The sequence below is a fragment of the Antechinus flavipes genome, chromosome 1 (assembly GCF_016432865.1).
Source record: "Antechinus flavipes isolate AdamAnt ecotype Samford, QLD, Australia chromosome 1, AdamAnt_v2, whole genome shotgun sequence".
Lineage (NCBI taxonomy): Eukaryota > Metazoa > Chordata > Mammalia > Dasyuromorphia > Dasyuridae > Antechinus > Antechinus flavipes.
Genome location: NC_067398.1, coordinates 324484914 through 324511622, shown reverse-complemented (window position 1 = coordinate 324511622; position 26709 = coordinate 324484914). Strand labels below are relative to the sequence as shown.

The window sequence follows — 26709 nt, the reverse complement described above, 5'->3', positions numbered from 1 at the left end:
TTATCATAGAATTGACAAAGATCCTCTCCAACCAATTTCCATTCATTTAGATCTAATTCCTTATCAAGAGAGAAACAAGGACATATGTCCTTTACAGTTTGTAAAAATTCAGTGATTTGCTGTAAACTTATAATTAAACCTTGGATTTCCATAACATTAATAATGCTCTCTAAACATTTTCCTTGAACAGAAACAGGCTGTTTTCTAAATATCTGTCCCATCTTAGCTGAAATTCTACTTTAACTCTTCTAACAAAATTTCTTTGTTGCACTCACCCTAATTTCTGGGTTGAAGTGTCTTTTCCACTGGATCATGATCAGAGGCTTTTCCACTTGAATCAGGATAGTAGCTTTTCCACTGAAATCCACTGAGGGGGTCTGTCAGCCCCACGTTGGGCGCCAAAATGTGGTGAATTTTTTCTTCTCAAAACGCAGCCAGGTGATGAAAGTTCAGATCTTTTTTTATTTCCAATATAGCCCGATTAGCTTAGAGGCCTATCTCTCTGCTTGGTTCCAAGAGTTCTCTCTGAATGTTGCCAAATCCAAAGGTCTGGTCCTTCAGCCTCTGCCTCTGCTTTCTTCAGTCTCCAGCCAGCTCCAACTCTTCATGTCATTCCACTGAAATCTCGACTTGTAGCGTCTTCACTCTCTAGCACTCTCCGACTGGCCCATTGGCCTATTTATGCTCCTTCCAGAGAGAGGGATTATGGGTAGTTCTACTTAGTACCTTGTTTCAGGTTCTGCCCAAAACATCTTTTTGTAAGATTAGATCAACTCTAACTACTTAGCAGTTAGTAAGGATTCCAACAATTTGGTAGTAAAAAGAATAAACTCTTTGGTATAAACTTAAAGCTTATCCTCTTCCTCAAAAGACATACATATAGTTTAGCAATATGTTGTAACTGAAGTCTTTAGCAATAGTTAGTAACCACCAGAACTTATATTCTATTAACATAGCCTTTGAGAAGCCACAATAACTCTATGCTAAAATAGGGTAAGCAACCAAATATAATCTTAGTGAATGTATTAAGATGATGAAAACTAGTGTCTTTTAGTGGATAAAGAGCTGGCCTTAGTCATGAAAACCTGGGCAAAGTTTTATCTTTAATACATACTAGCTCTATGTGATATTGGCCTGAATATTTTGAGATACTTATTAAGTTAACTTTAAGTTGCAGAGAAGGTATCAATGTGCATTAGTAGAGGAAATTTCCCCATCTATATAGTTCCCTATACTGATGAAGGCACAAGCCTTACTTCTATTAAGAAGATATGATTCTGTTTTTATTGTCAAATGGTAATGTTTATAATAATAATAATCTTGAGGCAATGAAAGATTCAGAAGTGCTTTTAGAATCAATCAAAAAATTAAATCTAAAAGCGAGAATAATTTATGGACATACATTCAAAATTTTCCCATTAAGATCAGGATTAAAATAAGGATATTCACTGGTTATCTGCATGATTATGCACTCATTAAGGCAGATTAAGGCAGTAATACCACCTGTCAAAGTCTGAATAGTCTTTCATGTTGTAATTGTTCACTCTCGTGATTCCATTTAGAGTTTTCTTGGTGAAAGTGATAGAATGGTTTGCTATTTCTTTTTCCAACTCGTTTTACAGATGATGAAACTGAGACAAATATGGTTTAGTGACTTCTCCAGGGCGACACAGCTAATAAGTATCTGAAGTCAGATCTGAACTTAGAAAGAAGAGTTTTTCTGACTCCAAAGCAGCATTCTATCAATTGCTTTACTTAGTTCCCTATTTGATGCTTCTTTTCCTCAAAATGCAAGCATGCTTATGTGCTTTCTTTCAGGTTGCCACATTTTTACCATTTCTGCAAAATCAAATATAAATTATGTCCCCTCATAGCTACTTCACAAAGAAGATTAGAGTTCAAAGTGACCTTGAAAGTCATTTAGATGAACTATTTCCCCAAAACTTCAACAAGTATTCACTGAGAAAACCTCTTGTGAACTCACTAGCATAGTGGATAGATCATTGAACTTGGAGTCAAGAGGATCTTGCTTTTGTCACTTATGAGCTATATGGCCCCAGCCAGGTCATTTTTATCTGAGTCTCAGTTTCCTCATTTGTAATATTGGGATAATAATAAACACTTACTTCATAGGGTTATTGTGAGGATCAACTGTGAGATAATGTAAACCACTACACCAATCTTAAAACACTTTTATAATTTTGAGTCATTATTATTGTTACCTTAAAAATCCCCTTTCTAAACACTTTAATTCTTAGGAAGTTATATTTGTTCTCTTTATGTTGAGTTGAAATCCAGTTCCCAGTAATTTCCACCCACAAATACTATTTCTGCTCTCTGGTTGAGCATAACAAATTAATTCCTCATTTCTTTGACAACTTTTTGGTCTATTGAAGACTGCTATCTAATAGCCCCTAATTAAGTTCTCTCTTCTCCAGGACAAACACCTTTAGTCCCTTGAACTGATTCTTCTCATGGCATAGTTTTGGGAATCCTCCCCATCTCGATTGTTTTTTTCTAAATGTGCTCTAGTTCATCAATATCCCTCATAATGTGACACTCAGAACTAGACACAGCATTACACATGTGGTCTGAGGAGAGTGTGGTATGGAAAGAGAATTGCCTTTCTTGCTCCCAACATTTGAGTTTAGTAGAGGCAGAGTGGCCTTAAAGTCCCAAGAGAGCTAGATTCAGACCGACACTCACTAGTTATATTACCAGGAGCCATTGGGACTCAGTGTCCTCTTCCAGAAAATGGGGATAATAATATATGTGCTCCAAAACATGATTGTTGTTAGGTTCAAATAGGATAAATGTCTATCTAGCGCTTTAGAAACTTAAATGTGTTATATAAAATGCTAGTTGAATTTAAAAAAAAAATGAATTCAACTTTACCTTGCATTTCTTCTCTTGGTTATTACAGACTATAATCTTACTAATTTTTTTAATATATATTTTATTTTATTTTATTTTATAATAACTTTATGTTGACAGAATCCATGCCAGGGTAATTTTTTTATAACATTATCCCTTGCACTAGCTTCTGTTCCGATTTTTCCCCTTCCTCCCTCCACCCCCTCCCCTAGATGGCAAGCAGTCCTATATATGTTAGATATTTTGCAGTATGTCCTAGATACAATGTATGTTTGCAGAACCGAACAATTCTCTTGTTGCACAGGGAGAACTGGATTCAGAAGGTAAAAATAACCCGGGAAGAAAAACAAAAATGCAAATAGTTCACATTCGTTTCCCAATGTTCTTTCTTTGGGTGTAGCTGCTTCTGTCCATCATTGATCAATTGAAACTCAGTTGGGTCTCTTTGTCAAAGAAATCCACTTCCATCAGAATACATCCTCATACAATATCGTTGTCGAAGTGTATAATGATCTCCTGGTTCTGCTCATTTCACTTAGCATCACTTCATGTAAGTCTCTCCAAGCCTCTCTGTATTCATCCTGCTGGTCATTTCTTACAGAACAATAATATTTCATAACATTCATACCACAATTTACACAGCCATTCTCCAATTGAAGGGCATCCATTCAATTTCCAGTTTCTAGCCACTACAAACAGGACTGCCACAAACATTTTGGCACATACAGGTCCCTTTCCCTTCTTTAGTATCTCTTTGGGGTATAAGCCCAGTACTTACTAAATTTTTTTTACCATTTCACCCTGTTCTGCATTTGTCCAGCTGATTTTTTGATCTGAGGGTAAACTTTCACATTTAACTGACTGTGTTTCATTTTATTAACTTTAGCCTATTATTCCATCCAGTTGTAGTATAGCTCCACTTGTTCATTGCTTGAGTCCTGATTGACTCAGAGTAAATGTAAACAGCAATCATTTCTGTTTTGGCCAAAAAGGCTGGAGGACTTCTCCTCCCAGATTTAATTATTATTTATTTAGATTTTTTTTGACTAGGTGAAAGAGGCCATTTGCCTCAATTGCTACCTAATCTCTGAATGGGTATGACCTCAGTCAAACTAAGACCAGTTGAAGACTTAAACTTAAAAAGGCCAAGATCTCCCATTGCATTCAGGGCCACCTCCAGTCATCCTCTTCTATATCTGGCCACTGGACCCAGATAGCTCTAGAGCAGAATTAGGTGACCTTGCACCTCACTTAAGTCCAACTCACTTGAATATCATGGACTTCTCTGATGTCCTCTTCAAAAACAAAGGACAAATAGCAACAAAAATGACAACATGTAGACTGTAATTCTTTCATCCAGTGTTATCTTTCTAGGTTCCTTTCAACACAAATTTGATAAGTATGTCATATATGCCTCCACTCATGTTACTGATAAAGATGTTGATGATAACAGGGTCAAAGTCTGACTCCTTTGTCCTTTTATTCAACACTTCCCAGACTGACATGTCTATTTTCTTTGAGAACAATTCTGAATCCTGTCTAACTATCACATTAGTCAATTTCCATTTCTCCATTTTGCCCACAAGTATATTTTGAAGGACTTCCTCAAATATCTGGTTGAAATTCAAATATACTATGACTAGAGGATTCTCTTTATATAATTTTAGTCCCTCATAATATTCTTGTCAAATACCCTTCTTTGGCTAGCATGCACTGGCTTTCCATTGTGCTATAGATGGTTTTTTTTGGAAGCCCCTGATTTGTACAATCCATCCTAATCACATGGAATTGTGTTAAAGGATGAGTAGCCTTGTCTTCTAGAAGGTTGAAGCTATATTTCCAAAGATCTGAGATACGGCTCTTTTTGCTCCCACATTTTCAAAGAAGGAATAAGAAGGAAAAATGAATTGAGTTGAGGCAGTCTCCTCCTTCTTCCTTGACTTAAAGATCTGTGGCCTAGACAAGATAGCCTGGTAGGTGTACTTCAAATTGTTTATGTTGGAATGTCATGATAGCTAGCCCAATGATTCCCAAACTTTTTGGTCTCAGGACCTCTTTACATTTTTCAAAATTATTGAGGATTCCAAAGAATTTTTGTTTATTTGGGTTTTATTCATTAATATTTTCTATATTATAACTTAAAAAGTTAATTTAATTATGAAAATAGTACTGCCTTACTGATCACTTCAAAGAGTCTCTGACAACTTGGGGAAGAAATACTTCCCTCTAAAATTCAATATCCTGAGTCAAGGTGCCAGTATGATTTTGGTTCTGATTTGAAATCCCAAAGAACATTAAGCACTTATCTCCCACCCTCTATTTTTAATGCATTTTAATTAGCAGAATGATGCATCTCCAGCATGTTTCTTTCCCCATGGAAATAAGAAAAAACAATTATCATTTATATAACTAACACTTTACCAAGTATTCTTACCCCCATTTTGTTGTTATTGTTGTTTTAGTAATTGATGGTGGTCCTTCATTTTTGAAGAGAACTGATGATATGACTTCTTATCCCCATTTTACAGACGGGGAAATGGTCATACAACTAGTAAGTAGAAAAGCTGGAATTTAGGCCAGTTTCTTTTGATTTTAGGCCCAGAAATTTTCCAAAGTACCAAAGTACCTCTTCAAATGGAAAGATATTTTTATGATAATTTTACCCTCTTGATTATTCTACTTAATAAATTAAAAATCAGTTAAAAATAAATTAAAATCATTTCTAAGTGTTTTCAGCTTAAGGCTATACTGAATAGTAGAGGAAGGAGGTAGAAATAAAAATTGTTCATGGACTAAGAATAATTCAAAAAGAATTTGCATAGTCAGGTGCTGATTGAGTAATATTACTGTAAATAGTTATTTAACTGTATGGCATATCCTGTGTTTATTTGGGGTATATGGTTTTTATTTTAATGATATGGGAAAATCCACAGATAAAAAGCAGCATTACAGTTGTATCTCTTGTTCTTAAAAAAAAAATCCACTTGAGGTCTTAATAGTATGAGGCTTTTCTGGTTTAGACAGCTAGTATTTACACAGCTCTTTAAGTTTTGAAAGGTACTTTGTCATCTTATTTCCCGCCTGAATTTTAATAATAACCCTGGTAAGAGGATACTATTATTATCCTCCTTTTACAAAAAGGGAAACTGAAGTATGAGTGATACTAAGTGACTTGCCCAAGTTCACAAAGCTAATTTTCTCCAAATTCAGATCTTCATGATTCCAAGACCAACAATCTATCTGTTGGACCACCTCATTTCCAGAATTGTGGCACATTAATATAAAGTTAACAGTAGTCACACTTCAAGTGAAAACATGTCATTTTCTTTCCAGATTGCATAAGGAAAAGTTGTTTTAAAATGCCCAAATATGATGAATGAGATTTCCATGTATTGAGGGGGGAATATATATACTATCTAAAAGATAACAATATATAGAAAATTCCTGGGCATTTATATGCTTTTTAAAAGCTGTAAAACCTCTTTGCTTTACAGTCAGGAGAATGAAGACTTTACGGTTTTTGCTTTGAAATCTGGGGGATTTCATATAATGTTTGATTTCAGGCTATTTAATAAAGGGTATTTAAAACACCTGCTGCCTGGATTTCATAGAAATACTTCCTTTTAGTTATTTGAATTGAGTATTTTGTTCTTTGATCTGTTGCCACTTATCATCATTGTCCTAAGAAGAGGAGAGAATACAAAAATTGGTTTGAATTTTGGTTTCTCCTTTTGCACCTGGAGTTGGTTGGGGAAACGTAAAAACAATTGTTAAGCGGGGGGAGATAAAATATTCCATTTTCTCTTGTACATTTAGATGGTTCTTAAGAGAGGATGAAAGCTAAAGGGAACTGAGAAAAGAGGAAAGAGAAGGAAGAATTAAGGCTATGACTACTGTAGACAACGGATGTACTTGGGCTGTTGTGAAATATCCCTTTTGCGTTGCGAGAAGAGTTTCAGGAAGAAAGAGAGATCTATCTTTGCTCTAGTGATACCCAGAGGGCGCCCTCATCCCAGGTCTCGCCTCTGGCTCTTAGCCCCTCCTTATTGGCCTCGGGGGTGGGAGAGACAAGGAGGAGGAGGAGGAGGAAGAAAAAGAAAAAGAAAAAAAGAAAAGGAAAAAGGTAGAGTGCTGTGGGAAGTTGCCTGTTCTACCTTAGTGAATCTCGGAAAAGGACGGTTCCCTGTTTGAAACACAGCGGGCAGGGGAAAGGATAGCTTTGGAAACGGAGGCAGAGGCTACAACACCAGCAAGCACCCTTCCCACGGCGTGTTCTCAAGAGCTGCGCTGTTGTAAAGAGGTTCGGCCGCATTCTGCGCCCCATGAAGCCAACGTGTTTACCCCAGGTAACACCTTCATTACCTGGGGGTATGGGAGAAGGAGTGGGTTTTTGCTTTCTTGGAAAACAGTGCAAGTCGGAGCTTTCCTGCAGCTTTCTAGAGATATGCTGGGATTTTCTGGGCGCTCCCGGGTTAGCGAAATCCCAATTGCCCGGCCTTTTATTTGATGCACAGTACAAACTGAATCTCACCTTCAGGCTGCTTTTTCTAAGTGCATTTTCTAGTGTCTTCTGTTTAAAACTTATTTTATAGCTGAATTGATGAAGCACTTTGAAAGGGTTTAGCTGATGGAACTTGTCTAGGAGATGGGTATATTCTCTGCTCTTTATTTCTTCTTTTGTCCGTCCCATCAATTAACAAGCACTTATTAAGCACCTATTGTGGCCAGACACATTGCTAAGCTTTAGGGACTGAGATTTGATAAAGAAAGCGCTATCTCTACCCAAATATGGAAATGTGTGTTTCCGAGTTACTTATAGAGAAATGGAGTTTCCCATAGAAAGCTTGTCCAACTTATTTTCTCAATAGATATTTTCCAAAATCTGCCTTTTTTAATAGTTTAATTACTCGTACCATTGACTGTCACTTTGGCTGAAAACTGTTTAAATTGGCAACCAACTAGGAAGCAAAGAGGAAAGAAAGGCAAGAAAAATGAAATGTATTCCCTTACCTGAATTCAAGTATTGCTTTTGAGTTACTTCCTCTCTCCTCCCGCTTTGGGAGATCTGTTGTAGTAGAGAGAGGTCATCTAATACCCCCTCTGATGCTTCACGGTGTGTGTGGGAAGGAGGATTCAGGTAACCCCGGATATTAAAGTTGAACCAATTTGGGAACCAGTGAATCAGAGGGGCTTCCAGGTCTTCCCAAGCAGGAAAAGCTTAGAGTCAAACATTCTGTGCACCTGGCTAGCCAAATTCAGAAAATCTCATCTCTAAATAGGCTGGTTTCAGGATCATAATCTTATTTGTAGCTCCCCTTGAAGATATTAAAAGTTACATAAAACTTGAGATCTGTGTCAGTGGAAGTAGCAGCTACACTAAAGAAATCTCAGGTTGTTAGAAGCACTGGAGTGGAAATTACCTGATTCTACCTTGTTTACTGTTTACATTGTAAGTATATTCTTTCTGCTACCTCAGTTGCTCTCTGGCACACACTCTCTTACAGAATTTGTCTTCGTGGTAGTCTTGGTTTGTTTCTCTACTTATCTGCAAACTGTTGCTCTTGTGAAATGCTGATACACTCAATTAGCATTTGCATCATATGTCAAAAGGAGGAAATGTCAAGTAGTAATCTTAAATCTAAATACACTCTATTAGAGTTTGAAAAAAACTACACAACTACTATTTTTTCTTTTAAAAAGTGAGTGATCTTATCAACTTGTTAGGGAATACATTTAAGTGATTGGGAATTACTTTTTGGTAAAGTCCATGATACTTCAAAATAAATCAGCAAAACTCTTTTTCTTAAGAACAAATCTTGTGGCTGCAATTTCTGACCAGCATCTTGATGTCCCTATTTCTTCTCCCTTTCCTGGCCTTTTTTGAGTTGTGCCTAAAATCAGGTTGGTTTAAAGTAATAGAGGAGATTAATGATTTTTAAAGATGAGTGTTAATTGCTCAAGCAATTGCAGACTAGCTCTAAGTAAGAATTGAAGCCACATGTTTCATTTCAGGCAAATGGCAAAATCAAGCTTATATAGCTATTTCAGTTATTTTTAATAGATTTTAAAGAGATTTCCAATGAGACATCCTTGGAAGTTTTTGTTCCTCTTAAATATTAAAGAAGTGTGTTCTTTTCCCTCCTTCCTTATTTCAAATTTAAAATTATTTCAGTGTTAAAGAATAAATGAACTTTTTCCAAACTACATTTTTTATTAGAAAAATGATTTTTAAAAGAAGTTTTATTTTTATTTTGCGCAAAGTTTTGAAGCTTTTATTTTTGTTTCTTTATATTTTTTTTTGGCCTTTATTTTGCCTTCTCTTTATTTTCTTTGTAAAGGATTTTCATTTCACCTGCAATAACTTTTCCTGGGTTTTATCAGTTAGAGGAATTTTCGTCAACAAATATTCAATAAGCACTTTCTATGATGCTAGATAGCTATTAGTACTATGGATATTTGGGACATAGAGTTAAAAAGATCCAGTTTCAAAAAAGCTTCAGACATTTACTAATTGGATGGCTCAGGGCAAGTCCTTTAACTTATCTGCTTCAGTTTCCTCATCTGTAAAATGGGATAATAATAATAACACCTACCCCACAAGATTGTTATGAGAAGCTACTAAGTTAATATGTAAAACTCTTTGGAAGCCTTAAAGTGCTATTTTTATTAATATGTGCTATGCATTGTGCTAAGCACTGAGGATGCAATGGCAAAAATAGTCCCTGTTCTCTAGGAACCAATGGGAAAGTCCAATGGGGAAGACAACATGTGTACAAACATGATACAGGATAAACTAATAATAATTTTAAAGAGAAGTCACTTATCATTAAGGGAGATCAGGAAAGGCATCATGCAGAAGGTGGGGTTTTATCTAAGATTTGAAGGAAGCTAGTGAAAGGGGGGGGGAGTGAGAGGAGAGAATTTCAGGCATGGTTTATTGTCAGTAAGGATTCACAAAGCAAGAAGATGAACAGTTTTGTTTGAGGAAAAACAAAGAGGGTAGAAAACCTGTAGGGGAGTAAGATAGAAGAGTGAAAAGCTAGAGAGTATAAACAGCTTTAAAAGCCAAATAGAAAATTTCATATTTTTTCTCCTTTTTTTTTTTTTGTGAGGCCTTGGAATTAAGTGACTTGCCTAAAGTCACACAATTAGGAAGTGTTAAGTGTCTGAGGACCCATTTGAACTAAGGGCCTTCTGATCCTGAGGTGGGTGCTCTATCCACTGTGCCATCTAGCTGCCCCAAGGATTTATATTTAAACCTTTGGGGTAATAGGAAGCCATTAGAATTTACTGAATAGGAGGATGACATGGTCAGTCCTGCACTTTAGAAAAATCAATTTGACATGTGAATGGATGAACTAGACCAGGGCTTCTTAAATTTTTTCTACTTCCAACCTTTTTTTGTCCAAGAAATTTTAAAATGACTCCATAAATATAAAAATAGGTATACTAATCAAACATTTACTGATAATAAATCATAATTTCATCACCCTCACATCCAATTAGGAGAGCCCATATGGAATTGTGATCCATAGTTTAAGTTGGGCACTAGAGAATCTTTAAGAATGGAGACCAACCAGCAGGCTATTACAACAGTTCAGGTATTGGGTTGTTACAAAAATAGAAATAAGTAGACTTGGCAACTGAGTGGATAAGAAATGTATAGTAAGAGTGAGCAATCCAGAATGATAACTAGATGGCAAGTTTAAGTAACTGATAGTGTTTCCACCACTGTAGGAAAATTAGGACAAGGGAGGGCAAAGGTCAGAGTGGGAGTGGAGAATATAATGAATTCAGCTTTGGACACATTGAGTTTAAGATGTCGATGGGACATCCATTTTGAGTTGTCAGAGAGGCAGTTCAACATGTGGGATTGGAGGTCTAGAGATAGATCAGAGCAGAACAAATAGATCTGCATGGAGACAATAATTAAAACTATGGGAGCTGATGAGGTCATCTTGTGAAATATCATGGGGAATTACTGGTACAAAGCAAAAAAAGCAAGAGACCAAATGTTTCTCCTTAGTTAATAGCAAATAACATAGAGATTTTTTTTCCCCTGAGGCAATTGGGGTTAAGTGACTTGCCCAGGATCATATAGCTAGGAAGTGTTGTGTCTAAGACCCTATTTGAATTCAGGTTCTCCTGACTTAAGTACTCTAGCCACTTTATAACTCAGAAAATCTTTTTTTTTTTTTTTTTGAGGCAATTGGGGTTAATGACTTGCCCACGGTCACACAGCTAGTTAGTGTTAAATATCTGAGACCAGATTTGAACTCAGGTGCTCCTGATTTCAAGGCTGATGCTCTCTCCACTGCACTATCTAGCTGTTCGCAAATAGCATATAGGAAGGACAGTAATGTATAAAGGGTATGGAAAGATAATTTGGAGTTTAGGCGATGTTCTCAATAGAAATAATGAAGTTTAAAAGAGGGTTTAGGTTTTTTTAATATTATTTTATATTTTCTCCAATTACATGTCAAAACAATTTTTACAAAATTTTGAGTTCCAAATTTTTCTAATTCCCTTTTCTTCCCTCTTCCTAAAATGGCAGGCCATATGATATGGGTTATACATGTGCTATCATGTAAAACATATTTCTGTATTAGTCACAGTTCTGAAAGAAAAGACATCAACAGGGGGAAAAACACAAAAATAAATAAAGTGAAGGAAATATACTTTATTCAGAGCTCATCAGTTCTATATCTAAACGGGGATAGCATTTTCCTTTGTGAGTCCTTTATACTTGACTTGGATTATTGTGCTGGTGAAAAGAGCTGAGTCATTTATAGTTGCTACCCCCTACAATGTTGCTGATACTGTATACAATGTTTTTCTGGTTTTGTTCATTTCATTTTGTATCCGTTCCTTCAAGTCTTTGCAAGTTTTTCTGAAATCTGCCTGTTCATCTTTTTTTATTGCACAGTAGGAATCTGTTACAGTCATATATCGCATCTTGTTCACCCATTTCCCATTGATGGGCATTCCCTCAGTTTGCAAAATTTTGTCATTACAAAAAGGGCTGCTAGAAACATTTTTGCACATGTAGGGTTTTTTTGATGATCTCTTTGGGATACAGAACTAGCAGTGGTATTGATGGATTAAAGGGTTTTTTGGCTCTTTTTTGCATAGTTCCAAATTACTCTTCAGAATTGTTGGATCAGTTAACATCTCCATCAAAAGTGCATTAATTTTTCCACATCCTCTCCAATATTTATCATTTTTCTTTATTGTTAGATTAATCAATCTGATAGGAGTGAGGTGGTATTTCAGAGTTTTTAAAATTTGCATTCTCTAGTTTTGTTTTGTTTTGTTTTGTTTTGTTTTGTTTTGTTTTGTTTTTCCCTGAGGCAATTGGAGTTAAGTGACTTGCCCAGGATCACACAACTAGGCAGTGTTAAGTGTCTGAGGTCAGATTTGAACCCAGGTCCTCCTGAAGTCAGGGCTGGTGCTCTATCCACTGTACCACCTATCTGACCCAATTTGCATTTCTCTAATCAAAATTGTTTTAGAGCACTTCTTCTTATCCATTTATAATATTGATTTCTTTATTTGAAAGCTGCCTGTTCATATACTTTGACCAATGTGTTCTTATAAATTTGATTCAGTTCTCTTAAAATGAGTCCTTTATCAGAGATACTTACTATAAAGATTGTTTCCTAGCTTTCTGCTTTCCTTCTTATCTTGGTTGTACTGGTTTTGTTTGTACAAAAGCTTTTAAATTTTAATATAATCAAAATTATCTATTTTACATTTCATAATATTCTCTATCTCTTGTTTAGTCTTGAATTTTTCCCTTCTCCATAGACCTGACTATTCCTTGCTCTTCCAACTGACTTAATAGTGTCACCCTTTATGTCTAAATCATACAGCCATTTTGACCTTATTTTGGTATACTGTATATAGGGCTATGCCTTGTTTGTGTCCTATTGTTTTCTAGTTTTCCCAGCAGTTTTTGTCAAATAGTGAGTTCTTATATCCCCAAAACTGGGGTTTTATGAAACATTAAGTTACTGTGGTCATTGACTACTGTGACTTGTGGACCTAATCTACTGCACTGATCCACCACTCTTTTTTTAGCCAGTACCAAATAATTTTGATGAATATTACATAATAATATAGTTTGAGGTCTGGTATGGATAGACCATGTCCCTTTGTATTTTTTCCCCTTTAATTTTCTTGATTTTTTGTTTTTCTAGATGAATTTTATTGTTACTTTTTCTCACTCTGTCAATTGTTTTCATAGTTTGGTATGGCACTGAATAATTAAATAAGTTTAGGCAGGATTGTAATTTTTATTATATCTGCTTGGCTTACCCATGAGCTAGGTACATATATATATATATTCAAATGTTTAGATATGACTTTATTTATGTGAAAAGTGTTTTGTAATTGTGTTCCCTAGGTTCTTAGTTTGTCTTGGCAGGTAGACTCACAACTATTTTAAATTGTTTACGGTTATTTTAAATGGAATTTCTCTTTCTATCTCTTGTTGCTGGGTTTTGTCAATCATATAAAGAAGTGTTTTTATTTTATGTGGGTTTATCATATCCTGTAACTGCTAAAGTTGTTAATTATGTCAAATATTTTTAGATGATTCGCTAGGATCCATCATATTATCTTTGAAGAATGATATTCAATGCCTATTTTCATTTCTTTAATTTCTTTTTCTTCTCTTAGTTCTAGAGCTAACATTCCTCATACTATGTAGAATAATAGTGGTGATAATGGGCATTCTTGTTTCATCCCTCATTTTATTGGGAAGGCTTCTTGTTTATCCCCATTACCGATAATGTTTGCTAATGGTCTTAGATAGATTGTACTTAGCATTTTGGGAATGTTCCCTTTATTTCTTTGCTGTCTAGTATTTTTAAAATAGGAATAGTATTGTATTTTGTCAAAAGCTTTTTCAGATTCTATTGAGATAATTATATGAATTGTTGGGTTTGTTATTCACATGATCAATTATATTAATAGTTTTCCTGATAATTAATTACCTCTACATTTCTGGTATAAATCCTATCCAGTCATAGTATATAATCCTTGTGACATATTGCTATAATCATCTTGCTCATATTTTGTTCAAAATATTTGCCTTGATAATCATTAAGGAAATTGCTCTGTAATTTCTTTTATCTGTATTAGCTCTTCAGTACTATCTTTATGTTATAAAAGGAGTTTGGTAGGATTCCTTCTTTGCCTATTTTTCCAAATAGTTTATATAGTTTTGGAATTAAGTTTTCTTTAAAGGTTTGGTAGAATTCATTCAGGAACCAATCTGGCCCTGGGAATTTTTTCTTAGGGAGTTCATTAATGGCTTGTTCAATTTCTTTTTTCTAAGACAGAGTTATTTAGGCATTCTATTTCTTAATCTGTTAATCTAGATTTCTATTTTATATTTTTCTAATTTATTCTAATTTATATTTTTAAAATAGTCATTGACTTTGCTCAGATTTATTGGTGTATAATTGGTTAAAATATTTCCTAATGATGGTTTTAATTTCTTCTTCATTAATGGTGATTTCACCCTTCTTATTTTTGATAACTGGATATTTGTGTTTCTTTTTTTTAAATCAAATTAACAAATGGTTTATCTACCTTATCCTCCCCTCCCCCATAACACCAGCTCCTAGATTTGTTTATTAGTACAATATTTTTTTTAAACATTCAATCTTAATTAATCTCACCTTTGATTTTCAATTTATGCTCAATTGGAGATTTTAACTTGTTCTTTTTCTAGTTTTTTGTTTTTAGTTGTATGCCCAATTCACTGGTCTGTTCTTTTTCCATTTTGTTGTTGTGAGAATTTGGATGTGTTGGGAACACATCCCTTTGTTGTTGTGTTTTGGATGTGAGTGGCTGGTGCTAATATGGAGTCCTTGGGGTTTGGCAGCTTACATGGTGCTGAACTGGGGTCCTAGGAGTGATGTCTGATTTGTGCTGAGGCTGTTGAGATGTTTATGTGTTTCCCTAAGTACTGCTTTGCCTGTATCCCATACATTTTCATATGTTGTCTCATTGTTCTTGTTCTCTTTAATGAAATTGTTGATTATTTCTATGATTTGTTTTTTGACCCATTTATTTTTTAGGATTAGATTATTTAGTTTTCAATTAATTTTAATCTATCTTTCCACTGTCCTATGTTGAATATAATTTTATTGCATTATCATCCAGAAAGAATACATTTAGGTTAAAGGATATGGACAATTTTCAGATAAAATTATGAGGAAATTAAAGCTATTTCTAGTCATATGAAAAAATGCTCTGTCATTACTGATTAGAAAAATGCAAATTAAGGCAACTCCTTTCAGATTGGCTAAAAAGACAGGAAAAAATAATGATAAATGTTGGAGGGGATGTGTCCCAGTGGACACTAATGCATTGTTGGTGGAGTTGTAAAATAATCTTCTTATTTTGGGGAACAATTTGGAAGTATGCCCAAAGGGCTATCAAATTTGCATACATTATGGTGTCTCTACTGGGTCTATTTCAGAGAGATCATAAAAGAGGAAAAAGAAGACACATGTTTGTCCTCCCTTTTCATCCTTTTCTTTCTTCCCAGTGTTTTGCTTTGGTCTATTCTCCCCATCTGTCCACCCTTCTGTTAGTCCCCACTATTACTATTACTTTATTTAATTTCTATCTCTCCTACTTCCCAGTTGGATAAGTTAGATTTCTATATTTAATGAATTGCTTTTGAGCCTAATTGATAGGAGTAAGGTTTAAGCAATGCCCATTGCCTACCCTCCAATTTTCCCCTCTACTGTAATAGGTCTTTTGCTGCTCTTCATGTGAAATAATTTATATCATTTCTTTCTCCCTTCCTTCTGCATCCATTGTCCTCTTCTTTAGTCATCCCTTATTGTTTTTAACATCATTCTCTTAAATTCACCTTATACCCATATTCTCTATGCATATTCCTTCTATCTATGTTATTAGTGATATAATTTTTCAAAATTACTAGTATGATCTCCCCATGGAGGAATATCAGTAGTTTAAATCTTTTGTATCCCTTATGATTTCATTCCTATTTTTAGTGTTTATGCTTCTATTAAATCTTGATATTGCTGATCAAATTTTTAGTTTAATTCTAAACTCTTTCTGAAAGCTTGAAATTCTTCTATGTTATTAAATGATCATTTTGCCCTTAATATCTTATGATTAATTTTGGTGAATAAGTGATTCTTGGTTATAGGCTTAGCTCCTGTGCCTTCCAGATTATCATGTTCTATGACCTCTATTCTTTTAATATTGCAGATACCAACTTGTGTGTATTCTTGATTGTGGCTCCCTCATATTTGAATTGTTTCTTTCTGGCTGCTTGTAGTATTTTTTTTTCCTTGACCTGAGTTCTGCTATGAGTTTTTTCTGGGCTTGAGACCATTTCCCATTTTTGCTTTGAGATTTTGCCCATAAGTATTTTGACACTGTTGTTGTCTTCTGAGTTTGTGTCTTGATCTTCCCTGTGACCATAGTAACTTATTATGACAATGACCAGTTCTGATGAAGGTGGCTCTTTTTAACAGTGAGGAGATTTAGGCCAGTTCCAAAAGTCTTGGATGGAGAAAGCCATCTGAACCCAGAGAGAGGACTGTGGGGACTGAGTGGGGGATTACAACATAGTATTTTTAATTTTGTTGTTGTTTGCTTGTGTTTTATTTTCTTTCTCATTTTTTCCTTTTTGATCTGATCTTTCTTGTGTGAATATGTATAGAAGAATTGTACATGTTTAACATATATTGGATTACTTGCAAAATAGGGGGAGGGGTGGAAGGAAGGGAGGGAGAAAACAATTTGAAATACATGGTTTTCCAAGGGTGAATGTTAAAAACATATGTTTTAAAAATAAAAAGGTTTATAAAAATAAATGCTATAAGGGTCAGAATTAGCCTTATAATAGCTGTATAAACTTACTTAAGCCCTCTATGCCTCAGTTTCCTTATCTGTTAACTGGGGATAAAAGTAGCATCTGGTTTACAGGATCATTGTTAGGATCAAGTGAGTGAAAACACTTTTCAAAGTTTAAATTGCTAGAAAAATGCTAACTAGGATGATGATGTTGATGATAGGAAAGTGAGTTCTGATTCTTAGCATATCTGCCACAACTGATCTTACAATGGGAAGGGACTCCAAAACTGTGGGAACTATTGACATATAAAGAATGTGATCCCATTGACTGTTTATTTCTTGGACACATTTTAGCTGTGAATAAATGATTTCTCATGTAGCTACAAAACTACTTAATAGACAAATTTATTTATTTTGGTAGTGCTGATTGCTATGATGGGATTTGGCTTATACTGAGAAGAATTTAAAATGCATAGCAATTCTTATTAATGCAAAAGTCCTAAAGGAATACTTGCTTCCTGTTGAGAGGTTGCTATTTCTCTAGTTACATCCCCCCCTCCACCCCTCCTACCCTACAAAATAAATTGAATAGAATTCTACTGATGATTATCAACTTTTAAAAGAAGGAAGAAATATTGGTGGCATGGTGGTAAGACTTAATAATGACCAAATCCGAAATTTGGCCACAGAAAACTATTTTGTAGAGGTAGACTCTGCTATTTGTCAGTGAACAGAAATACATAATAATGTCTTTTAATATGTCATCATTATTTTCAGTGTGAAATTCTGAGAACTTTTGGACCTTTCATTGGTAGCTTTGGAAATCATTAACATTCTTCGGATCTTAATAAATATATATTAAGTCCCCTTAATAAATATATAATAATATATATATATTAAACATGTAATAAATAAATATATATTAATAAGAATATATTATATATTAATAAATATGTATTAAGTACAAACTTTGTTAAGTACTAGAAAAATGTTTTTCCTACATTCAAGGAGCTTAAAATCTAATTAGGGAGAAGTAAAATTCAATAAGTTTTACTTTAACAAAGATTTGAGTGCCTATTGTATATCTGAGCACTGTGCTACCAGATACAAAAGTAAATATGATGTAAGATGAAATGTGAGAAACCCTATGAGAGATCCATATAAGTACTCTAGGGAAATCTGAGAAATGAGTCAGAGTGTAGCTAGCAGCCCTCCCTCCCCCCTGCTTTTTTGTTCTCTGTAATTCTTGTCCATATCCTCTCATAAATCATCCCTTGAGGATTGACCCAATAGTGGAACCTTCTGTTTTAGATCTGCTTGATCAGAGCAACTGGTATGGCCAAGGAAACCTGTCATCCTGGCACTGTTCAGTCTCTATCTGGCAGTTCTTCCATAGCTTACAATTCTATCAGTCCTGTGCCATAGATCCCTGCATCTATATAATACAACAGCTTCAGCTCTGGACCTTCATTTCCTCCACTGACAGTCATTAAACATTTATTAAGCACCAACTATATGCTAGCATGCCAGTCACTGTGCTAAGCATTGGGAAACAAAGAAAGAGAAAAGACAATCTCTGCTTTCTAGGATCTCGCAGTCCAATGGGAGAGATTATATATAAACAACGACGTACAAACAAACTGTTTTTTTGGGGTTTTTTTTTTTTTTTTTTGGTTTTTTTTTGGTCCTTGTTTGAGGAGAACCATGCCATCAGGGAAGTGATGGTATGACATGCAAGTGAGTTGAATTGAAGTGAGGGAGGGCCATGCAAAGATACCTGCTTCACTTTACTCTCCAGAGCCCTCTGGGTCCACTAGTAAATATAGATCAACAGAACTGGAGATGACCTCAGAAGCAATGGAAGGACCTTGACGTAAAAGTAGAAATAAGGACAGAGAGAAGACATTGGAATTAAACAGTGTCCATTGAGCTGCTCTCCCACTTGCCAGCCCACTACCATGTAAGGACATTCTAGTATCTTATGGTTGAGGGACATGACTACTGCCTCTGTACTCCTTACTTCCTATAGAAATCAAGTGCTTTTTGAAGGGTAGAGGGGCAAGCCACCCCTCTTCCAGACTGCATCTTCTTGGAGAGTGCTGAACTCTTGGTCTTTCTATAATAAGGGTGAACTCTTCCTTCATTGACTCCACCCAAATTGCTTCCTAACATCAATCAAGAAATATTTAGTAAGCACTTATATTCCAAGCTCTGTGCTAACCCCTGAAGATATGAGAAAAAGCAGAAACAGTCTCAGGCCTCTGTTTCCTTCTCACCTCCTGTGCAATGATACTCTAGACCTCTCAAAACAGGGAAATAAGGTTTTCCTCCCCAGATTTCCTCCCCAGGTGGTCTTCCTCTGGAAATGATTATTTCTAGGTTTATTGTGAACACAGTACTTTCAGAAACACTTATTCAACAGTTTCATTACTTTCTCTCTCCCTTTCCCTACAATTGCTAGTTAAGTCTAGGTTTTGATTAGCTCTTTTGCTATATGACCATGTAATTTTTTTTCTTCATTATACATTTTCGGGATATAATCTTTTATGCCACTTTCTATTTATATGTTATTACTGTTAATGTGTGATGGCCTACATATGCTGGAGATATATCTCTTTACTGATTTCTGTGGCTTCCATATTTTTGATTCCTTGAAGAGACCGATGATTTAACAGGCTACTTACCATCATTCAAAGAATGTTACTGTGAAAAATATAGGTTTTTATGACAGGAAAAGGAGGATTGAAAGTGCTATGCAATCAATTGAGTATTTACTCCAGTCTACTTTGTTCCTCCCAGTCAATTCCGGACCTAGCTCATTGTCCATCTGTGCTAGTTTTCCAGGTAGTGTGTATTGGTGTTGTATTCACATAGTTTTCATCATGTGGGTTACCTTTTATAAATGATAGGATAAATCTCTTGAGTAGTCTTAAATCTAGCCTGGAGAGGGTTATATGAACTGATGCTAAGTGAACTGAGTAGATCCAAGAGAACATAGCATATAGCAACAACAAGATTATGTGATGATCAACTTTGATGGGCTTAGCTCTTTTCAACAGTGAGGGGATTCAAGGCAACTCCAATAGACGTGTGATAGAAGACCATTTGCATCGAGAGAGAACTATTTTATTGTTGGTTTTTCTCCCATGGTTTTTTTTTCCCCCTTCAATCTGATTTTTCTTGAGCAACATGATGAATATGGAAATGTGTTTAGAAGAATCGCACATTTTTAAACTATATTGGATTGCTTCTTGTCTAGGGGAGGAGAGGTAGAAGAAAAGGGAGAGAGAAAAATTTGGAACACAAGGTTTAACAAAGATAAATATTGAAAACTAATTTGTTATGTATTTGGAAAAATGGTATGGTGCACTTTCCTGGTGTTTGATGTAATCAGCATAATATTATCCATAATCAGAGGCCATCTAGAGGTAATCCCCATCTATAAGAAATTCCTCTTTCATTTGGACTCTGTTGATGTTTCTCCCCATTGTGGCCAACATCTTTGGTGAATGTCTTGGGGTCTGAGGACCTGAGTTCAAATTCTAATCCTTCAGTTTGTTACTTGTGTCATCTTTGGCAGTATCTGTTATTTGAACACCCTTGTTTCTCAGTTTCCTAATATATAGAATTAAGAGATTGGATAAATTACCTCAGATCTTCTTGCTCAAAAATGTGATCTTATTGAATCAGATCCATTATAGAATCTGTTAATTGAGAAACCACAAAAATCTCTTATGATTTCAGCAACACTTTTCATTGAATTTGAATTATATTCCTCATACAGTCAATTATTTTTATTAAGTTCTTATTCTGTGCCAGGAATACAAAATTTATATATGTATATAATTATATATATGTATATGTGTATATGTATGTTTTAGCTTTTTATCTTGAGAAAATAATGAAATGAATGATTCTACTTTGCTTTTCAGAGACTGAGTCTGGTCAAAGTAATGAAATTGTCAGCCTTAAATTCTGTTTAATATATTTAGTTTCTTTCCACATTTAAGTAATTCATTTTATGTTTGTATTTAAGGAGCAGCTAGGTGGTATATAAAAATATAGTACCAGCCCTGGGGGCCTCAGGCACTTGCTAGCTGTGGGGTCCTGGGCAAGTCATTTAATACTGATTGACTCTCCCCACCTCCACTTTTTTTGTTGTTTTACATTTTAAGTTTCAAACTTTATCCATATTATGCATACTTTTATTTATCAGTTATTTCTCTGGAAGTAGATAATATCTTCCTTCATCGGTACTTTAAATTAATTGATTTGATTATTTATAATATTCCAAATAAATTAGTCACTTACAGTTATTCAAATAACATTGCTATTACTGTATATCATGTTCTTTTGTTTCTGCTCATTTCATGCCAGGCTTTCCATGTTTTTCTTTTTAAAAATTTTTATTATAGCTTTTTACTTACAAAACATATGCATGAGTTATTTTTCATCATTGATCCTTGTAAAACCTTCTGTTCCAATTTTCCCCCTTCTTCTCCCTCCTCCCTCCCCTAGATGGCAGGCAGTCCAATACATGTTAAATATGTTAAAGTATATGTTAAATAAAATATATGTATACATGTTTATACAATTATCTTGCTGCGCAAGAAAAATTGGATCCATGTTTTTCTAAAATCAACCTGTTCATTATTTCTTATGCCACAGAAGTATTCTGTTTACAAGCATATACCATAATTTGTTCAGCCACTTCCTGATTAATGAGCATCCCGTAACAGTGATTTAAGGTATATGACCATAATAGATAGCTTTGATTTCTTCAACCAAAAACTGTCCCTTCAAATCCTTTGACCATTTAGCCATTGGGGAATGACTCATATAAATTTGACAGTATTTTCTATATTTTTGAAATAAGAGCCTTTTATCCAAGAAACTATCTATATATTTTTTCCAAAATTTTCTGCTTTTCTTCTAATCTTGTCTACATTAATTTTATTTCTACAAAACCTTTTTCATTTAATGTAATTAAAATTATGCATTTTATATCTCAAAATGTTCTCCATCTCTTGCTTACTCGTAAATTATTCTCCTTTTTAAAAAATGGGATAAGTAGATAATTTACTTTCAAAACCATGTTGTAATAAAATATATCAGGTACTTCATTTCTGAATACTTTGAATGAAAGATAAAAATGATAACAATTAATATGTAACAGACCTCCTGCTTTAAATCTATAGACCCTGCCTTAACCAAGAGATTGGATAATAACTTTTCCATCGAAATTTCAATTATTTATGTTACTAAAGATTTACCCTGAAATAGAATGTAATTTGTAATATCCTATTTGTTCCCAACTCATATTTTCATCAAGGATATTTTTAGTATATACCTAGATAATTCTTATAAACATTTTATAGACATGAAAAAGTTAGGAATCTGTTGTCATTATAATGGGTCTCTTGATGGCTTGAATGCATTCATATAGGCATGAAATATCTAAGTTCTCCTTGATTTCTTAATCTTATGACCTCAATCTCACCAACTTAGTGGCACATCTTCCATGTTCAACACTTTGTTGCTGGTAAAATTATAAAACTTTGAAAACACATTCACATTATTGATAATAAAAATCCAATAATAATCACCTAATGTTTTAAAGTTTACAAAGCACTTTTACTTTCCTCACATCTGTCAAATAGGTAGGATAAATATTATTTCTATTTTTACATAATAGCTTGAGAAGATGGATTAATTAGAATAACATAGCTATATGAGGTCAGAGACAGGACTTTGATTCTTATCTTTGGACTCAAAGTTTAGTTGCTTCTAAACTTTTCCATCCTCAACCTTCCTCCATCCCAGTTGTGATATTTTGGTTGGGAAATAGTTGGGCTTCCATAGCATTGAGAAGTTGGACTAATCTTTCAGCTTTGTAGATTCAATAATGAAGTCTGATGAGATAATGATAAAGCAGGATTTTGACATTTCCTGTTACACAAAGTAAAGCTAACTTTTCCAGTTTGTTTTTTCAGCTATAAATCTGGTTCTTAAAACTACGGTAAATCTTTGTTTTGTTACCTGATTGTAATTTTGAATAACTTAGTCTACTTCTATTTCCTTATCGTTTAAAAGAGTATTTAACAAAATGCACCAAGCAGAGATCTCATAAAGACATCTAATATTCCTTTCTTTCAACAAGTATTTGAGAGTATATTTTGCTCACATCAGTGGAAGAGCTATGAAGAACTAGAATAAGAAAAAAAAAGATGAATTACTTCCTGTTTCTAACATTGGTTTTTGTTCTCTATGCATGTCTGACGTACTCTATGAAAACAAAAATTCAAAAGTTTAAAATATACTAGCTATCTGGCCTTTTGACATGCCTTTTTGGTCCTCAGTTTCTTTATGTGTCATATGAGGAAATGGGATTAGAATCTTAGAATTTGCATCCAGAGAAAGAATTGATAAATAGAAGTATGTATAGAATAATTTAATATATAAATGTGGTATGTGTGTATATATATATAAATGCATATAGGTATATATTTATATAGAGATATAATGGTATCCATCTCTAGGCCACAAGGGTGAGGGATAAAGGAAGAAAAAGAGAAATTTACATGATAACTTTTATAGATTTAAAAGGAATATTTAGTTATACATTAAAGATTTGCAGTTCCATATGCAGATTATTTTTGTTTTTATTATATTGTGTGTATTTTGCATTTTCATTATATTGTGTGGAATTGCTTGTTTTATTTTATTTATTTATTTATTTGTTGTAAGTGTTATGAAGACCTCAAATGTTAAATTGCTTATATTGTGAAAATCTTCATGCTACTTCTATCATATAGGAGGTAAGCACCCTAGATAGGGAATGTGATATGGCTGCTGGTTAAAAAAAAAAAAATAGGGAGGGGAGTAATATTATTAGAACAACTTAAAAGGAACATGAATCCCTTCTGTTTTTTTCAGAAAATATATTTTCTATAGTGACTCACTTCTTGGGGTTCCTTCTAATAAAGTTTATGTGATTTTTGTATTTTTGTGCAACTTTTTTCTTCAGAGTACTATTTTCATGTACAAATATACTTTAAGAATAAGAATCATTCATAAAACTTGAAAAATAATGCCCTGGCACATTAATACTTTTTTTATTATTATTAGCTAATAATAATAAAAAATTAAAGCTAATAAAAATAATAACTATTTTTTATTATTATTAGCAACTATGAGTTTCCATTTGAATTGTTCACTTTAGTGAATAAACACTACACTTCAGCTAATAACAATTTTGAGGAATTATAATCATCAAAATTTATCAATTGATCTTTAGTCTCCAGGTTAATTCTTCCTCCCTCTAAGAATTGATGCCTTCATTTAGAATCTTGGGCAGCCAGATTGGGCTAGGGTGGCAGGACATGCTGGCCTGTCTCAACACTGAGGCTGAAGGGAACAAGTGAGAGGAGAATAAAAAGTTGGACATTTTAGAGCAATTGTGACCAGCACAGAGGACCAGAGTTTGAATAAGGTACAGGCCAGAAAACATGCATTAAACTGTCACAGAATGAAGCCTGTCTTGTTTAATGTATTATGAGAAATAAAAGAAAAAACTGTGTAAAATATCTGAGGAACTCGGGAAAAAGAGCCAACAGCCCCCCAGCTGATGCGATCAGATAACATGCTGTTGGCAGAGCAGGTAGCAGGACTTGAGAAAGGTAGAGTTTCTGCTACATCTGGAAGTTGGCTCAGATAACTCAATTGAGCATTCTGACTCCAGAGGCAAGCTCACAAATCTGACAAACCTATACCACAAAAGTGAAAAAAGATGAACAGGCGTGCTAATGAGTTCACCACACATGTTTTGTGAGCAGAGCCAGACCAAGCCCATCTCACCAAAGGAGATTGGAAGAATGGTGAGCATCATTCATTGCAAATTTAGTTTCATCCAGATGCAGCCCAAGCAGAATACATTTGAAACAGTCGTGAGCCTTCACTAATGATTTTTGGGTGGTAGGTAGAAGAATTGCAACTTCAACAAGCAAGCCACAAATTCCTGAATGAGTATTTCTATCTCTATCTCAACAAGCCTTACCCCTAATGAGGAAGCCAAAAAAGAGCTAGCCAAGAAATGTGTCATCACACTGTTTCACACATGTTTTAAACTGGTTTGGAAATAATCAAGTCCAGTATAAAAATAACATAGGTAAATTTCAAGAAGTCTTATTCATGCTGCCAAAATGGCTATCACAGTTAGCAATGTTGTCAACCGATGGAAGCCAAACTAACTCTGTCTCATCCAATTCATCTAATTCTTCCAGTTCTTTTAATATGTCAAACTCTGGAGATTAATGAACATGCAGACACTCAGTGGGAATTCTTCCAAGGGACCCAAGGAGGATCCCACAGGCAGTCACAGGTGGCTACCTTCACCATGTTATCAGACAGGAGGATACAGTGACGAGCTTGCAGTCAGTTAAATGTATAGTCAGTCCACAGGGTACCAGTCAGGAGGCAGCATAATGCAGTGGATAGATGAGTGATTTTGGAATCAGGAAGAACTGTGTTCAGGTCCTGCCTCTGGTATGTCTGTCTGTTAACATGAATTAATGAAGGTTGGTAAGGTGTTACCACCCCTTCTTTGGGGACCTCCTCTGCCTTCCCTAGTAGTATTCATTCTAATACTTCTATCTAATAGACCAGTTTATCTCTCAGCACATGCATCTTTGATTGATCTCTTGCTCCAAATAGGGACTAGGGACAGGAGAGAGGGTTTTTCTTCCCAATGCTGAAACAGTCAAATTGGAGGTAAGGCAATCAGCAAGCCCAGTAAGAGTCCTCTCTTGTCTTCTTCCTGGATGTTATTTTAGCCAGTGTGAATATTTCCTTCTACTTTCTTTCCTTTCTTTTCTGAGTAGAAGCCAACCTTTTCTCCAACCCTATTTCCTTCATCTTCCCTGTATCTTTCTCTTGCCCCATGACCTTGTTACATCAAAGAAGAAAAATTTCCAAAGTTAAAGGAATTTAAAGAAGAGAAAAAAGACAAACTACCAAAAAATCAATAACCGTGCTTGTACATTTAAAGAAAAACTGTGTAAGTTTTTATTTGAGTTGTTCACTTTTAATGGAAAACACTAAACTTCAGCTAATATCAACTTTAGAGAATAATAATCAAAATTAACAAATTGAGTTTTAATCTTTGGGTTAATTCCCTGTCTCCCTAAGAATTTATGTCTCTATTTAGAACCCTGGGCAAGCACATGAAAATTCTGGCTCAACCAGATTCTATAATGTGAAATGCAAGATTTTTGAAATTGAAAATTTAGATACTCCTTTCCCCATCTACCTCCAATCATGTATGCCATAATTAAAGTAGAATCTCTCATGCACATGGTTCCCTTAGGAGTAGCATACTAAACAAAGGCACAGTTTTTAAATGTTATAACTATTCTTTACCTAATTTAGAACATGTTTCCTTAGAGCTCTGATTATAGATGAATATTTTGTACCTTTCTTCTATACTTAACATGTAATCTTTTTATAATAATAATTTGGATTCTTATATTTATTTTGGACGCTGGTCTGGCAGTTATCTGTGAACATGGATTATGTTTTACTCAGTTTTGTTTTCTTTTGTTTTAATCAACCTCCATACCTGATACAAATGGAAGTAGATACTTAAATGTTTGAATAAGCATAAAATTCACTTAATTTCTCCAAGCCAAAGTTTCCTCATTTTTGAAGTGGGGGTGGCAATTCTTGAAATATCTCATGGGTTTTCTGGGGAAATTGTTTGCAGTGGATATTTTTTAAAATTAATTTTTTTTTTCAGGCTGAATTTATTTATTTATTTTTTGGTTTAATAATTATAGCTTTTTATTTACAAAACATATGCATGGGTAGTTTTTCAACAATGACCTTTGTAAAACTTTCTGTTCCAACTTTTCCTCTCCTTCCCCCCACCCTCTTCCCTAGATGGCAGATAGTCCAATACATGTTAAATATGTTAAAGTATATGTTAAATAC

At 34.5% G+C, this 26709-nt stretch overlaps 1 protein-coding gene and 1 pseudogene across 2 annotated transcripts in view; both read left to right on the top strand.

The window, feature by feature from the left end:
* Positions 1-5410: 5410 nt before the first annotated feature.
* Positions 5411-25035, top strand: LOC127545509 (pre-B-cell leukemia transcription factor 1-like; annotated as a pseudogene).
* Positions 6650-26709, top strand: part of GCNT1 (glucosaminyl (N-acetyl) transferase 1) — a 33245-nt gene continuing 13185 nt past the window's right edge. Inside the window, exon 1 of one of the 2 annotated variants that reach the window (XM_051966697.1) lies at positions 6650-7220. The gene's annotated coding sequence lies outside the window, so the exon portion shown is untranslated. The remainder of the gene's footprint in view (positions 7221-26709) is intronic. The other variant, XM_051966694.1, reaches the window with a different exon arrangement.